Below are 15,788 nucleotides of genomic sequence, written 5' to 3'. Positions count from 1 at the left end.
TCCATTCCATTCCATTCCATTCCATTGAATTCCATTCCATTCCATTCCATTCCATTCCATTCCATTCCATCCCATTCCATTCCATTCCATTCCATTCCATTGAATTCCATTCCATTCCATTCCATTCCATTCCATTCCATTCCATTCCATTGAATTCCATTCCATTCCGTTCCATTCCATTGAATTCCACTCCATTCCATTCCATTCCATTCCATTCCATTCCATTCCATTCCATTCCATTCCATTCTACTGGTGTCCATTCCATTCCATTCCATTCCATTCCATTCCATTCCATTCCATTCTACTGGTGTCCATTCCATTCCATTCCATTCCATTCCATTCCATTCCATTCCTTTCCATTCCATTGCATTCCACTGCATTCCATTCCATTCCATTCCATTCCATTCCATTCCATTCCACTCCACTCCACTCCACTCCACTCCATTCCACTCCACTCCACTCCGGTACATTCCATTCCATTCCATTCCATTCCATTCCATTCCATTCCATTCCATTCCGTGCTTCTCGGGTACATTCCGTTCCGTTCCATTCCATTCCATTCCATTCCATTCCGTTCCAGTGCACTCTACTCCACTCCACTCCACTCCACTCCACTCCGGTACATTCCATTCCATTCCATTCCATTCCATTCCATTTCCATTCCCATTCCATTTCCATTCCCGTTCCATTTCCATTCCCGTTTCTTTTCCATTCCCGTTCCATTTCCATTCCAGTTCCATTCCCATTCCCGTTCCATTTCCATTCCCGATCCATTTCCATTCCCGTTCCATTTCCATTCCCGTTCCATTTCCATTCCCGTTCCATTACCATTCCCGTTCCATTTCCGTTCCCGTTCCGTTTCCGTTCCCGTTCCATTTCCGTTCTCGTTCCGTTTCCGTTCCCGTTCCATTTCCATTCCCGTTCCATTTCCGTTCCCGTTCCATTTCCATTCCCGTTCCATTTCCCTTCCCTTTCCATTTCCATTTCATTCCATTCCGTTCTGCTCGGGTACATTCCATTCCATTCCATTGCATTCCATTCCGTTCTGCTCCTGTCCATTCCATTCCATTCCAATCCGTTCCATTCCGTTCTACTCGGGTAGATTCCATTCCATTCCATTCCATTCCATTCCATTCCATTCCATTCCATTCCATTCCATTCCATTCCATTCTACTGGTGTCCATTCCATTCCATTCCATTCCATTCCATTCCATTCCATTGCATTCCATTCCATTCCGTTCCGTTCTACTCGGTTACATTCCATTCAATTCCATTCCATTCCGTTCTACTCGGGTAGATTCCATTCCATTCCATTCCATTCCTTTCCATTCCATTGCATTCCATTGCATTGCATTGCACTCAATTCCATTCCATTCCATTCCATTCCATTCCATTCCATTCCATTCCATTCCGTTCCGTTCAACTCGGTTACATTCCATTCAATTACATTCCATTCCGTTCTACTCGGTTACATTCCATTCCATTCCATTCCATTCCATTCCAATCCATTCCATTCCATTCCATTCCGTTCTACTCGGGTACATTCCGTTCCATTCCATTCCATTCCATTCCATTCCATTCCTTTCCGTTCTACTTTGGTACATTCCATTCCATTGCATTCCATTCCATTCCATTCCATTCCATTCCGTTCCGTTCTACTCGGTTACATTCCATTCAATTCCATTCCATTCCGTTCTACTCGGGTAGATTCCATTCCATTCCATTCCATTCCTTTCCATTCCATTGCATTCCATTGCATTGCATTGCACTCAATTCCATTCCATTCCATTCCATTCCATTCCATTCCATTCCATTCCGTTCCGTTCAACTCAGTAACATTCCATTCAATTACATTCCATTCCGTTCTACTCGGTTACATTCCATTCCATTCCATTCCATTCCATTCCAATCCATTCCATTCCATTCCATTCCGTTCTACTCGGGTACATTCCGTTCCATTCCATTCCATTCCATTCCATTCCATTCCATTCCTTTCCGTTCTACTTTGGTACATTCCATTCCATTCCATTCCATTCCATTCCATTCCATTCCATTCCATTACATTCCATTCCATTCCATTCCGTTCTACTCAGGTTGATTCCATTCCATTCCATTCCATTCCATTCCATTCCATTCCATTCCATTCCATTCGATTCCATTCCATTCCATTCCATTGAATTCCATTCCATTCCATTCCATTCCATTCCATTCCATTCCATTCCATTCCATTCCATTCCATTCCATTCCGTTCCGTTCCATTCCATTGAATTCCATTCCATTCCATTCCATTCCATTCCATTCCATTGAATTCCATTCCATTCCATTCCATTCCATTCCATTCCATCCCATTCCATTCCATTCCATTCCATTCCGTTCTACTCGGGTTGATTCCATTCTATTCCATTCCATTCCATTCGATCCCATTTGATTCCATTCGATTCCATTCAATTCCATTCGATTCCATTCCATTCCACTCCATTCCATTCCATTGAATTCCATTCCATTCCATTCCATTTCATTCCATTCCATTCCATTCCATGGAATTCCATTCCATTCCATTCCATTCCATTCCATTCCATTCCATTCCATTCCATTCCATTCCATTCCATTCCATTCCGTTCCATTCCATTCCATTCCGTTCCTTTCCGTCCCGTTCCGTTCCGTTCCGTTCCGTTGCGTTCCGTTCCGTTCTACTCGGGTTGATTCCATTCTATTCCATTCCATTCCATTCGATTCCATTCGATTCCATTCGATTCCACTCCATTCCATTCCATAGAATTCCATTCCATTCCATTCCATTCCATTGAATTCCATTCCATTCCATTCCATTCCATTGAATTCCATTCCATTCCATTCCATTCCATTGAATTCCATTCCATTCCATTCCATTCCATTCCATTCCATTCCATTCCATTCCATTCCATTCTACTGGTGTCCATTCCATTCCATTCCATTCCATTCCATTCCATTCCATTCCATTCCATTGAATTCCATTCCATGGAATTCCATTCCATTCCATTCCATTCCATTGAATTCCATTCCATTCCATTCCATTCCATTCCATTCCATTCCATTCCATTCCATTCCATTCTACTGGTATCCATTCCATTCCATTCTATTCCATTCCATTCCATTCCATTCCATTCCATTCCTTTCCATTCCATTGCATTCCATTGCATTCCATTCCATTCCATTCCATTCCATTCCATTCCATTCCACTCCACTCCACTCCACTCCACTCCATTGCACTCCACTCCACTCCGGTACATTCCGTTCCGTTCCATTCCATTCCATTCCATTCCATTCCGTTCCAGTGCACTCTACTCCACTCCACTCTACTCCACTCCACTCCGGTACATTCCATTCCATTCCATTCCATTCCATTCCATTCCATTTCCATTCCCATTCCATTTCCATTCCCTTTCCATTTCCATTCCCGTTTCTTTTCCATTCCCGTTCCATTTCCATTCCAGTTCCATTACCATTCCCGTTCCATTTCCATTCCCGATCCATTTCCATTCCCGTTCCTTTTCCATTCCCGTTCCATTTCCATTCCCGTTCCGTTACCATTCCCGTTCCATTTCCGTTCTCGTTCCGTTTCCGTTCCCGTTCCATTTCCCTTCCCGTTCCATTTCCGTTCCCGTTCCATTTCCATTCCCGTTCCATTTCCGTTCCCGTTCCATTTCCATTCCCGTTCTATTTCCATTCCTTTTCCATTTCCATTTCATTCCATTCCGTTCTGCTCGGGTACATTCCATTCCATTCCATTGCATTCCATTCCGTTCTGCTCCTGTCCATTCCGTTCCATTCCATTCCGTTCCATTCCGTTCTACTAGGGTAGATTCCATTCCATTCCATTCCATTCCATTCCATTCCATTCCATTCCATTCCATTCCATTCCATTCTACTGGTGTCCATTCCATTCCATTCCATTCCATTCCATTCCATTCCATTCCATTCCATTGCATTCCATTCCATTGCATTCCATTCCATTCCGTTCCGTTCTACTCGGTTACATTCCATTCAATTCCATTCCATTCCGTTCTACTCGGGTAGATTCCATTCCATTCCATTCCATTCCATTCCTTTCCATTCCATTGCATTCCATTGCATTGCATTGCACTCAATTCCATTCCATTCCATTCCATTCCATTCCATTCCATTCCATTCCATTCCATTCCGTTCCGTTCAACTCGGTTACATTCCATTCAATTACATTCCATTCCGTTCTACTCGGTTACATTCCATTCCATTCCATTCCATTCCATTCCATTCCATTCCATTCCATTGCATTCCATTCCATTCCATTCCATTCCATTCCATTCCGTTCCGTTCTACTCGGTTACATTCCATTCAATTCCATTCCATTCCGTTCTACTCGGGTAGATTCCATTCCATTCCATTCCATTCCTTTCCATTCCATTGCATTCCATTGCATTGCATTGCACTCAATTCCATTCCATTCCATTCCATTCCATTCCATTCCATTCCATTCCATTCCATTCCATTCCGTTCCGTTCAACTCGGTTACATTCCATTCAATTACATTCCATTCCGTTCTACTCGGTTACATTCCATTCCATTCCATTCCATTCCATTCCAATCCATTCCATTCCATTCCATTCCGTTCTACTCGGGTACATTCCATTCCATTCCATTCCATTCCATTCCATTCCATTCCATTCCGTTCTACTTTGGTACATTCCATTCCATTCCATTCCATTCCATTCCATTCCATTCCATTCCATTCCATTCCATTCCGTTCTACTCGGGTTGATTCCATTCTATTCCATTCCATTCCATTCCATGGAATTCCATTCCATTCCATTCCATTCCATTCGATTCCATTCCATTCCATTCCATGGAATTCCATTCCATTCCATTCCATTCCATGGAATTCCATTCCATTCCATTCCATTCCATTCCATTCCATTCCATTCCATTGAATTCCATTCCATTCCATTCCATTCCATTCCATTCCATTGAATTCCATTCCGTTCCATTCCATTCCATTGAATTCCATTCCATTCCATTCCATTCCATTCCATTCCATTCCATTCCATTCCATTCCATTGAATTCCATTCCATTCCATTCCATTCCATTCCATTCCATTCCATTCCATCCCATTCCATTCAATTCCATTCCATTCCGTTCTACTCGGGTTGATTCCATTCTATTCCATTCCATTCCATTCGATCCTATTTGATTCCATTCGATTCCATTCAATTCCATTCGATTCCATTCCATTCCACTCCATTCCATTCCATTGAATTCCATTCCATTCCATTCCATTCCATTCCATTCCATTCCATTCCATTCCATTCCATTCCATTGAATTCCATTCCATTCCATTCCATTCCATTCCATTGAATTCCATTCCATTCCATTCCATTCCATTGAATTCCATTCCATTCCATTCCATTCCATTCCATTCCATTCCATTCCATTCCATTCCATTCTACTGGTGTCCATTCCATTCCATTCCATTCCATTCCATTCCATTCCATTCCTTTCCATTCCATTGCATTCCATTGCATTCCATTCCATTCCATTCCATTCCATTCCATTCCATTCCACTCCACTCCACTCCACTCCACTCCATTCCACTCCACTCCACTCCGGTACATTCCATTCCATTCCATTCCATTCCATTCCATTCCATTTCCATTCCCATTCCATTTCCATTCCCGTTCCATTTCCATTCCCGTTTCTTTTCCATTCCCGTTCCATTTCCATTCCAGTTCCATTACCATTCCCGTTCCATTTCCATTCCCGATCCATTTCCATTCACGTTCCATTTCCATTCCAGTTCCATTACCATTCCCGTTCCATTTCCATTCCCGATCCATTTCCATTCCCGTTCCATTTCCATTCCCGTTCCATTTCCATTCCCGTTCCATTACCATTCCCGTTCCATTTCCGTTCCCGTTCCGTTTCCGTTCCCGTTCCCTTTCCGTTCTCGTTCCGTTTCCGTTCCCGTTCCATTTCCATTCCCGTTCCATTACCGTTCCCGTTCCATTTCCATTCCCGTTCCATTTCCATTCCCTTTCCATTTCCATTTCATTCCATTCCGTTCTGCTCGGGTACATTCCATTCCATTCCATTGCATTCCATTCCGTTCTGCTCCTGTCCATTCCATTCCATTCCAATCCGTTCCATTCCGTTCTACTCGGGTAGATTCCATTCCATTCCATTCCATTCCATTCTACTGGTGTCCATTCCATTCCATTCCATTCCATTCCATTCCATTCCATTCCATTCCATTCCATTGCATTCCATTCCATTCCATTCCATTCCGTTCCGTTCTACTCGGTTACATTCCATTCAATTCCATTCCATTCCGTTCTACTCGGGTAGATTCCATTCCATTCCATTCCATTCCTTTCCATTCCATTGCATTCCATTGCATTGCATTGCACTCAATTCCATTCCATTCCATTCCATTCCATTCCATTCCATTCCATTCCATTCCGTTCCGTTCAACTCGGTTACATTCCATTCAATTACATTCCATTCCGTTCTACTCGGTTACATTCCATTCCATTCCATTCCATTCCATTCCAATCCATTCCATTCCATTCCATTCCGTTCTACTCGGGTACATTCCATTCCATTCCATTCCATTCCATTCCATTCCATTCCATTCCGTTCTACTCAGGTTGATTCCATTCTATTCCTTTCCATTCCATTCCATTCCATTCCATTCCATTCCATTCGATTCCATTCCATGGAATTCCATTCCATTCCATTCCATTCCATTCCATTCCATTCCATTGAATTCCATTCCATTCCATTCCATTCCATTCCATTCCATTCCATTCCATTCCATTGAATTCCATTCCATTCCATTCCATTCCATCCCATTCCATTCCATTCCATTCCATTCCGTTCTACTCGGGTTGATTCCATTCTATTCCATTCCATTCCATTCGATCCCATTTGATTCCATTCGATTCCATTCAATTCCATTCGATTCCATTCCATTCCACTCCATTCCATTCCATTGAATTCCATTCCATTCCATTCCATTCCATTCCATTCCATGGAATTCCATTCCATTCCATTCCATTCCATTCCATGGAATTCCATTCCATTCCATTCCATTCCATTCCATAGAATTCCATTCCATTCCATTCCATTCCACTGAATTCCGTTCCATTCCATTCCATTCCGTTCCGTTCCGTTCCGTTCCGTTCCGTTGCGTTCCGTTCCATTCAGTTGTGTTCCGTTCCGTTCTACTCGGGTTGATTCCATTCTATTCCATTCCATTCCAATCCATTCCGTTCCATTCCATTGAATTCCATTCCATTCCATTCCATTCCATTCCATTCCATTGAATTCCATTGCATTCCATTCCATTCCATAACATTCCATTCCATTGAATTCCATTCCATTCCATTCCATTCCATGGAATTCCGTTCCATTCCATTCCATTCCGTTCCTTTCCGTCCCGTTCCGTTCCGTTCCGTTCCGTTGCGTTCCGTTCCGTTCTACTCGGGTTGATTCCATTCTATTCCATTCCATTCCATTCCATTCGATTCCATTCGATTCCATTCGATTCCACTCCATTCCATTCCATATAATTCCATTCCATTCCATTCCATTCCATTGAATTCCATTCCATTCCATTCCATTCCATTCCATTCCATTCCATTCCATTCCATTCCATTGAATTCCATTCCATTCCATTCCATTCCATTCCATTGAATTCCATTCCATTCCATTCCATTCCATGGAATTCCATTCCATTCCATTCCATTCCATTCCATTCCATCCCATTCCATTCCATTCCATTCCATTCCGTTCTACTCGGGTTGATTCCATTCTATTCCATTCCATTCCATTCGATCCCATTTGATTCCATTCGATTCCATTCAATTCCATTCGATTCCATTCCATTCCACTCCATTCCATTCCATTGAATTCCATTCCATTCCATTCCATTCCATTCCATTCCATGGAATTCCATTCCATTCCATGGAATTCCATTCCATTCCATTCCATTCCATTCCATAGAATTCCATTCCATTCCATTCCATTCCACTGAATTCCGTTCCATTCCATTCCATTCCGTTCCGTTCCGTTCCGTTCCGTTCCGTTGCGTTCCGTTCCATTCCGTTGTGTTCCGTTCCGTTCTACTCGGGTTGATTCCATTCTATTCCATTCCATTCCAATCCATTCCGTTCCATTCCATTGAATTCCATTCCATTCCATTCCATTCCATTCCATTCCATTCCATTCAATTCCATTGAATTCCATTGCATTCCATTCCATTCCATTCCATTCCATTCCATTGAATTCCATTCCATTCCATTCCATTCCATGGAATTCCGTTCCATTCCATTCCATTCCGTTCCTTTCCGTCCCGTTCCGTTCCGTTCCGTTCCGTTGCGTTCCGTTCCGTTCTACTCGGGTTGATTCCATTCTATTCCATTCCATTCCATTCGATTCCATTCGATTCCATTCGATTCCACTCCATTCCATTCCATAGAATTCCATTCCATTCCATTCCATTCCATTGAATTCCATTCCATTCCATTCCATTCCATAGAATTCCATTCCATTCCATTCCATTCCATTGAATTCCATTCCATTCCATTCCATTCCATTCCATTCCATTCCATTCCCTTCTATTCCATTCTACTGGTGTCCATTCCATTCCATTCCATTCCATTCCATTCCATTCCATTCCATTCCATTCCTTTCCATTCCATTGCATTCCATTGCATTCCATTCCATTCCATTCCATTCCATTCCATTCCATTCCACTCCACTCCACTCCACTCCACTCCATTCCACTCCACTCCACTCCGGTACATTCCATTCCATTCCATTCCATTCCATTCCATTCCATTCCGTGCTTCTCGGGTACATTCCGTTCCGTTCCATTCCATTCCATTCCATTCCATTCCGTTCCAGTGCACTCTACTCCACTCCACTCCACTCCACTCCACTCCGGTACATTCCATTCCATTCCATTCCATTCCATTCCATTTCCATTCCCATTCCATTTCCATTCCCGTTCCATTTCCATTCCCGTTTCTTTTCCATTCCCGATCCATTTCCATTCCAGTTCCATTACCATTCCCGTTCCATTTCCATTCCCGATCCATTTCCATTCCCGTTCCTTTTCCATTCCCGTTCCATTTCCATTCCCGTTCCGTTACCATTCCCGTTCCATTTCCGTTCCCGTTCCGTTTCCGTTCCCGTTCCATTTCCGTTCTCGTTCCGTTTCCGTTCCCGTTCCATTTCCATTCCCGTTCCATTTCCGTTCCCGTTCCATTTCCATTCCCGTTCCATTTCCGTTCCCGTTCCATTTCCATTCCCGTTCTATTTCCATTCCCTTTCCATTTCCTTTTCATTCCATTCCGTTCTGCTCGGGTACATTCCATTCCATTCCATTGCATTCCATTCCGTTCTTCTCCTGTCCATTCCATTCCATTCCATTCCGTTCCATTCCGTTCTACTCGGGTAGATTCCATTCCATTCCATTCCATTCCATTCCATTCCATTCCATTCCATTCCATTCCATTCTACTGGTGTCCATTCCATTCCATTCCATTCCATTCCATTCCATTCCATTCCATTCCATTGCATTCCATTCCATTCCATTCCATTCCATTCCGTTCCGTTCTACTCGGTTACATTCCATTCAATTCCATTCCATTCCGTTCTACTCGGGTAGATTCCATTCCATTCCATTCCATTCCATTCCTTTCCATTCCATTGCATTCCATTGCATTGCATTGCACTCAATTCCATTCCATTCCATTCCATTCCATTCCATTCCATTCCATTCCATTCCGTTCCGTTCAACTCGGTTACATTCCATTCAATTACATTCCATTCCGTTCTACTCGGTTACATTCCATTCCATTCCATTCCATTCCATTCCATTCCAATCCATTCCATTCCATTCCATTCCGTTCTACTCGGGTACATTCCATTCCATTCCATTCCATTCCATTCCATTCCATTCCATTCCGTTCTACTTTGGTACATTCCATTCCATTCCATTCCATTCCATTCTATTCCATTACATTCCATTCCATTCCATTCCGTTCTACTCGGGTTGATTCCATTCTATTCCATTCCATTCCATTCCATTCCATTCCATTCCATTCCATTCCATTCCAATCGATTCCATTCCATTCCATTCCATTGAATTCCATTCCATTCCATTCCATTCCTTGGAATTCCATTCCATTCCATTCCATTCCATTCCATTCCATTCCATTCCATTCCATTGAATTCCATTCCATTCCATTCCATTCCATTCCATTGAATTCCATTCCGTTCCATTCCATTCCATTGAATTCCATTCCATTCCATTCCATTCCATTCCATTCCATTCCATTCCATTCCATTGAATTCCATTCCATTCCATTCCATTCCATTCAATTCCATCCCATTGAATTCCATTCCATTCCATTCCATTCCATTCCATTCCATCCCATTCCATTCCATTCCATTCCATTCCATTCCGTTCTACTCGGGTTGATTCCATTCTATTCCATTCCATTCCATTCGATCCCATTTGATTCCATTCGATTCCATTCAATTCCATTCGATTCCATTCCATTCCACTCCATTCCATTCCATTGAATTCCATTCCATTCCATTCCATTCCATTCCATTCCATTCCATTCCATTCCATTCCATTCCATTCCATTGAATTCCATTCCATTCCATTCCATTCAATTGAATTCCGTTCCATTCCATTCCATTCCGTTCCGTTCCGTCCCGTTCCGTTCCGTTCCGTTGCGTTCCGTTCCGTTCTACTCGGGTTGATTAAATTCTATTCCATTCCATTCTATTCGATTCCATTCGATTCCAATCGATTCCATTCGATTCCATTCGATTCCATTGAATTCCATTCCATTCCATTCCATTCCATTCCATTCCATTCCATTCCATTCCATTGAATTCCATTCCATTCCATTGAATTCCATTCCATTCCATTCCATTCCATTGAATTCCGTTCCATTCCATTCCATTCCATTCCATTCCATTCCATTGAATTCCATTCCATTCCATTCCATTCCATTCCATTCCATTCCGTTCCAGTGCGCTCTACTCCACTCCACTCCACTCCACTCCACTCCGGTACATTCCATTCCATTCCATTCCATTCCATTCCATTCCATTCCATTTCCATTCCCATTCCATTTCCATTCCCGTTCCATTTCCATTCCCGTTTCTTTTCCATTCCCGATCCATTTCCATTCCAGTTCCATTACCATTCCCGTTCCATTTCCATTCCCGATCCATTTCCATTCCCGTTCCTTTTCCATTCCCGTTCCATTTCCATTCCCGTTCCGTTACCATTCCCGTTCCATTTCCGTTCCCGTTCCGTTTCCGTTCCCGTTCCATTTCCGTTCTCGTTCCGTTTCCGTTCCCGTTCCATTTCCATTCCCGTTCCATTTCCGTTCCCGTTCCATTTCCATTCCCGTTCCATTTCCGTTCCCGTTCCATTTCCATTCCCGTTCTATTTCCATTCCCTTTCCATTTCCATTTCATTCCATTCCGTTCTGCTCGGGTACATTCCATTCCATTCCATTGCATTCCATTCCGTTCTGCTCCTGTCCATTCCATTCCATTCCATTCCGTTCCATTCCGTTCTACTCGGGTAGATTCCATTCCATTCCATTCCATTCCATTCCATTCCATTCCATTCCATTCCATTCCATTCCATTCCATTCCATTCCATTCCATTCCATTCTACTGGTGTCCATTCCATTCCATTCCATTCCATTCCATTCCATTCCATTCCATTGCATTCCATTCCATTCCATTCCATTCCATTCCGTTCCGTTCTACTCGGTTACATTCCATTCAATTCCATTCCATTCCGTTCTACTCGGGTAGATTCCATTCCATTCCATTCCATTCCATTCCTTTCCATTCCATTGCATTCCATTGCATTGCATTGCACTCAATTCCATTCCATTCCATTCCATTCCATTCCATTCCATTCCATTCCATTCCATTCCGTTCCGTTCAACTCGGTTACATTCCATTCCATTCCATTCCATTCCGTTCTACTCGGTTACATTCCATTCCATTCCATTCCATTCCATTCCAATCCATTCCATTCCATTCCATTCCGTTCTACTCGGGTACATTCCATTCCATTCCATTCCATTCCATTCCATTCCATTCCATTCCATTCCGTTCTACTTTGGTACATTCCATTCCATTCCATTCCATTCCATTCTATTCCATTACATTCCATTCCATTCCATTCCGTTCTACTCGGGTTGATTCCATTCTATTCCATTCCATTCCATTCCATTCCATTCCATTCCATTCCATTCCATTGAATTCCATTCCGTTCCATTCCATTCCATGGAATTCCATTCCATTCCATTCCATTCCATTCCATTCCATTCCATTCCATTCCATTGAATTCCATTCCATTCCATTCCATTCCATTCCATTCCATTCCATCCCATTCCATTCCATTCCATTCCATTCCATTCCATTCCATTCCATTCCATTCCATTCCGTTCCGTTCAACTCGGTTACATTCCATTCAATTACATTCCATTCCGTTCTACTCGGTTACATTCCATTCCATTCCATTCCATTCCATTCCAATCCATTCCATTCCATTCCATTCCGTTCTACTCTGTTACATTCCATTCCATTCCATTCCATTCCATTCCAATCCATTCCATTCCATTCCATTCCGTTCTACTCGGGTACATTCCATTCCATTCCATTCCATTCCATTCCATTCCATTCCATTCCATTCCATTCCGTTCTACTTTGGTACATTCCATTCCATTCCATTCCATTCCATTCTATTCCATTACATTCCATTCCATTCCATTCCGTTCTACTCGGGTTGATTCCATTCTATTCCATTCCATTCCATTCCATTCCATTCCATTCCATTCCATTCCAATCGATTCCATTCCATTCCATTCCATTGAATTCCATTCCATTCCATTCCATTCCTTGGAATTCCATTCCATTCCATTCCATTCCATTCCATTCCATTCCATTCCATTGAATTCCATTCCATTCCATTCCATTCCATTCCATTGAATTCCATTCCGTTCCATTCCATTCCATTGAATTCCATTCCATTCCATTCCATTCCATTCCATTCCATTCCATTGAATTCCATTCCATTCCATTCCATTCCATTCCATTCCATCCCATTCCATTCCATTCCATTCCATTCCGTTCTACTCGGGTTGATTCCATTCTATTCCATTCCATTCCATTCCATTCCATTCCATTCCATTCCATTCCATTCCATGGAATTCCATTCCATTCCATTCCATTCCATTCCATTGAATTCCATTCCATTCCATTCCATTCCATTCCATTGAATTCCATTCCGTTCCATTCCATTCCATTGAATTCCATTCCATTCCATTCCATTCCATTGAATTCCATTCCATTCCATTCCATTCCATTCCATTCCATTCCATCCCATTCCATTCCATTCCATTCCATTCCGTTCTACTCGGGTTGATTCCATTCTGTTCCATTCCATTCCATTCGATCCCATTTGATTCCATTCGATTCCATTCAATTCCATTCGATTCCATTCCATTCCACTCCATTCCATTCCATTGAATTCCATTCCATTCCATTCCATTCCATTCCATTCCATTCCATTCCATTGAATTCCATTCCATTCCATTCCATTCCATTCCATTCCATTCCATTCCATTGAATTCCATTCCATTCCGTTCCATTCCATTGAATTCCATTCCATTCCATTCCATTCCATTCCATTCCATTCCATTCCATTCCATTCCATTCTACTGGTGTCCATTCCATTCCATTCCATTCCATTCCATTCCATTCCATTCCATTCCATTCTACTGGTGTCCATTCCATTCCATTCCATTCCATTCCATTCCATTCCATTCCTTTCCATTCCATTGCATTCCATTGCATTCCATTCCATTCCATTCCATTCCATTCCATTCCATTCCATTCCACTCCACTCCACTCCACTCCACTCCATTCCACTCCACTCCACTCCGGTACATTCCATTAAATTCCATTCCATTCCATTCCATTCCATTCCATTCCATTCCGTGCTTCTCGGGTACATTCCGTTCCGTTCCATTCCATTCCATTCCATTCCATTCCGTTCCAGTGCACTCTACTCCACTCCACTCCACTCCACTCCACTCCGGTACATTCCATTCCATTCCATTCCATTCCATTCCATTCCATTTCCATTCCCATTCCATTTCCATTCCCGTTCCATTTCCATTCCCGTTTCTTTTCCATTCCCGTTCCATTTCCATTCCAGTTCCATTACCATTCCCGTTCCATTTCCATTCCCGATCCATTCCCATTCCCGTTCCATTTCCGTTCCCGTTCCGTTTCCGTTCCCGTTCCATTTCCGTTCTCGTTCCGTTTCCGTTCCCGTTCCATTTCCATTCCCGTTCCATTTCCGTTCCCGTTCCATTTCCATTCCCGTTCCATTTCCCTTCCCTTTCCATTTCCATTTCATTCCATTCCGTTCTGCTCGGGTACATTCCATTCCATTCCATTGCATTCCATTCCGTTCTGCTCCTGTCCATTCCATTCCATTCCAATCCGTTCCATTCCGTTCTACTCGGGTAGATTCCATTCCATTCCATTCCATTCCATTCCATTCCATTCCATTCCATTCCATTCTACTGGTGTCCATTCCATTCCATTCCATTCCATTCCATTCCATTCCATTGCATTCCATTCCATTCCGTTCCGTTCTACTCGGTTACATTCCATTCAATTCCATTCCATTCCGTTCTACTCGGGTAGATTCCATTCCATTCCATTCCATTCCTTTCCATTCCATTGCATTCCATTGCATTGCATTGCACTCAATTCCATTCCATTCCATTCCATTCCATTCCATTCCATTCCATTCCATTCCGTTCCGTTCAACTCGGTTACATTCCATTCAATTACATTCCATTCCGTTCTACTCGGTTACATTCCATTCCATTCCATTCCATTCCATTCCAATCCATTCCATTCCATTCCATTCCGTTCTACTCGGGTACATTTCATTCCATTCCATTCCATTCCATTCCATTCCATTCCATTCCTTTCCGTTCTACTTTGGTACATTCCATTCCATTGCATTCCATTCCATTCCATTCCATTCCATTCCGTTCCGTTCTACTCGGTTACATTCCATTCAATTCCATTCCATTCCGTTCTACTCGGGTAGATTCCATTCCATTCCATTCCATTCCTTTCCATTCCATTGCATTCCATTGCATTGCATTGCACTCAATTCCATTCCATTCCATTCCATTCCATTCCATTGAATTCCATTCCATTCCATTGAATTCCATTCCATTCCATTCCATTCCATTCCATTCCATTCCATTCCATTCCATTCCATTGAATTCCATTCCATTCCATTCCATTCCATGGAATTCCATTCCATTCCATTCCATTCCATTCCATTCCATTCCATTCCATTCCATTCCATTACATTCCATTGAATTCCATTCCATTCCATTCCATTCCATTCCATTGAATTCCATTCCGTTCCATTCCATTCCATTGAATTCCATTCCATTCCATTCCATTCCATTCCATTCCATTCCATGGAATTCCATTCCATTCCATTCCATTCCATTCCATTCCATCCCATTCCATTCCATTCCATTCCATTCCGTTCTACTCGGGTTGATTCCATTCTATTCCATTCCATTCCATTCGATCCCAATTGATTCCATTCGATTCCATTCAATTCCATTCGATTCCATTCCATTCCACTCCATTCCATTCCATTGAATTCCATTCCATTCCA

Source organism: Gorilla gorilla, chromosome 14, assembly GCF_029281585.2.
Source record: "Gorilla gorilla gorilla isolate KB3781 chromosome 14, NHGRI_mGorGor1-v2.1_pri, whole genome shotgun sequence".
NCBI classification, from domain to species: domain Eukaryota; kingdom Metazoa; phylum Chordata; class Mammalia; order Primates; family Hominidae; genus Gorilla; species Gorilla gorilla.
The sequence above is the reverse complement of the archived record's forward strand: the minus strand, read 5'-3'. Positions refer to the sequence as shown.